The sequence below is a fragment of the Bombus pyrosoma genome, linkage group LG10 (genome assembly GCF_014825855.1).
Source record: "Bombus pyrosoma isolate SC7728 linkage group LG10, ASM1482585v1, whole genome shotgun sequence".
In the NCBI taxonomy this organism is placed as follows: domain Eukaryota; kingdom Metazoa; phylum Arthropoda; class Insecta; order Hymenoptera; family Apidae; genus Bombus; species Bombus pyrosoma.
In genome coordinates, this window is record NC_057779.1 from 11753592 (window position 1) to 11756402 (window position 2811).

Here is a 2811-nt window from a genome sequence, read left to right on the forward strand (position 1 = left end):
AACGTATAACTTTGTATGATATTACGTTATAACGCATAACGTTATATAGTAATACGTTATAACGCATAACGTTATATGGTATTACGTCATAACGTATAACGTTACATGATGTTACGATATAACCTATAACGTTTTGTGGTATTAGGATATAACGTATAACGTTATATGATATTACGATATAACGTATAATGTTATATAGTACTACGTTATAACGTATAATGTTATAAAGGACTACGTTAAAACGTATAACGTTATATAGTATTACGATGTAACGTATAACGTTATGTGGTATTGCGATATAACCTATAACGTTATGTGGTACTAGGATATAACGTATAACGTTATACGATATTACGTTATAACGCATAACGTTATATCGCAATAAGTTATAACGTATAACGTTATGTTGTATTAAGATATAACGTATAACGTTACACGATATTACGTTATAACCAATAATGTTATGTGGTATTAGGATATAACGTATAACGTTATCAGATAATACGATATAATGCATAACGTTAGATAGCAATAAGTTATAACGTATAACGTTATGTGGTATTAAGATATAACGTATAACGTTACATAGTATTACGGTATAAGGTATATCGTTATGTGGTATTATGATATAACGTATAACGTTATGTAGTATTACGATATAGCGCAAAACGTTATGTGGTATTACGATATAACGTATAACTTTGTATGATATTACGTTATAACGCATAACGTTATATAGTAATACGTTATAACGTATAACGTTATATGGTATTACGTCATAACGTATAACGTTACATGATATTACGATATAACCTATAACGTTATGTGGTATTAGGATGTAACGTATAACGTTATATGATATTACGTTATAACGCATAACGTTATATAGCAATAAGTTATAACGTATAACGTTATGTTGTATTAAGATATAACGTATAACGTTACATGATATTACGTTATAACCTATAACGTTATGTGGTATTAGGATATAACGTATAACGTCATCAGATAATACGATATAACGCATAACGTTATACAGCAATGCGTTATAACGTATATCGTTATATGGTATTACTATACAACGTATTTCGTTATGTAGTATTACGCTATAAAGTATAACGTTATATGATATTACGTTATAACGCATAACGTTATATAGCAATACATTATAACGTATAACGTTATGTGGTATTACGATATAACGTATAACGTCATATGGTATTACGATATAACGCAATTCGTTATGTAGTATTACGCTATAACGTATAACGTTATGTGGTATTACGATATAACGTATAACGGCATATAGTATTACGTTATAACGTATAACGTTACATGGTATTACGATATAGCGTAATTCGTTATGTAGTATTACGCTATAAAGTATAACGTTATATGATATGACGTTATTACGCATAACGTTATATAGCAATACGTTATAACGTATAACGTTATATGGTATTACGATATAACGTATTTCGTTATGTAGTATTACGTCATAAAGTATAACGTTATGTGATATTACGTTAGAATGCATAACGTTATATAGCAATACGTTATAACGTATAACGATATGTGGTATTACGATAAAACGTATAACGTTATATGGTATTACGATATAACGTAATTCGTTATGTAGTATTACGCTATAAAGTATAACGTTATATGATATCACGTTATTACGCATAACGTTATATAGCAATACGTTATAACGTATAACGTTATGTGGTATTACAATATAACGTATAATGTTATATAGTACTACGTTATAACGTATAACGTTATGTGGCATTACGATATAACGTATCACGTTTTATGGCATTACGTTATAACGTATAACGTTATCTGGTATTAGGATATAACGTATAACATTATCAGATAATACGATATAACGTATAACGTTACATAGCAATAAGTTATAACGTATTAAATTGTATTACAATATAACGTATAATGTTATATAGTACTACGTAATAACGTATAATGTTATAAAGTACTACGTTATAACGTATAACGTTATGTGGCATTACGATATAACGCATGACGTTTTGTGGCATTACGTTATTACGTATAACGTTATCTGGTATTACGATATAACGTATAACGTTATCAGATAATACGATATAACGTATAACGTTACATGATATTACGATATAACCTATAACGTTATGTGGTATTATGATATGACGTATAACGTTATCAGATAATACGATATAACGTTATATGGTAGTACGTTATAACGTATAACGTTATGTGGTATTACGATATAACGTATAACGTTACATAGTGTTACTGTATAACGTATAGCTTTATATGGTATTACGATATAACGTAATTCGTTACGTAGTATTACGCTATAAAGTATAACGTTATATGATATCACGTTATTACGCATAACGTTATATAGCAATACGTTATAATGTATAACGTTATATGGTATTACGTTATAACGTATAACGTTATGTGGTATTACGATATAACGTATAACGTTACATAGTGTTACTGTATAACGTATAGCTTCATGTGGTATTACGATATAACGTATAACGTTATGTAGTATTACGATATAGCGTAAAACGTTATGTGGTATTACGATATAACGTATAACGTTACATAGTATTACGGTATAACGTATATCGTTATGTGGTATTACGATAAAACGCATAACGTAATGTTGTATTACGATATAGCGTATAACGTTATGTGGTATTACGATATAACGTATAACGTTATATGTTATTACGATATAACGTAATTCGTTATGTAGTATTACGCTATAAAGTATAACGTTATATGATATCACGTTATTAC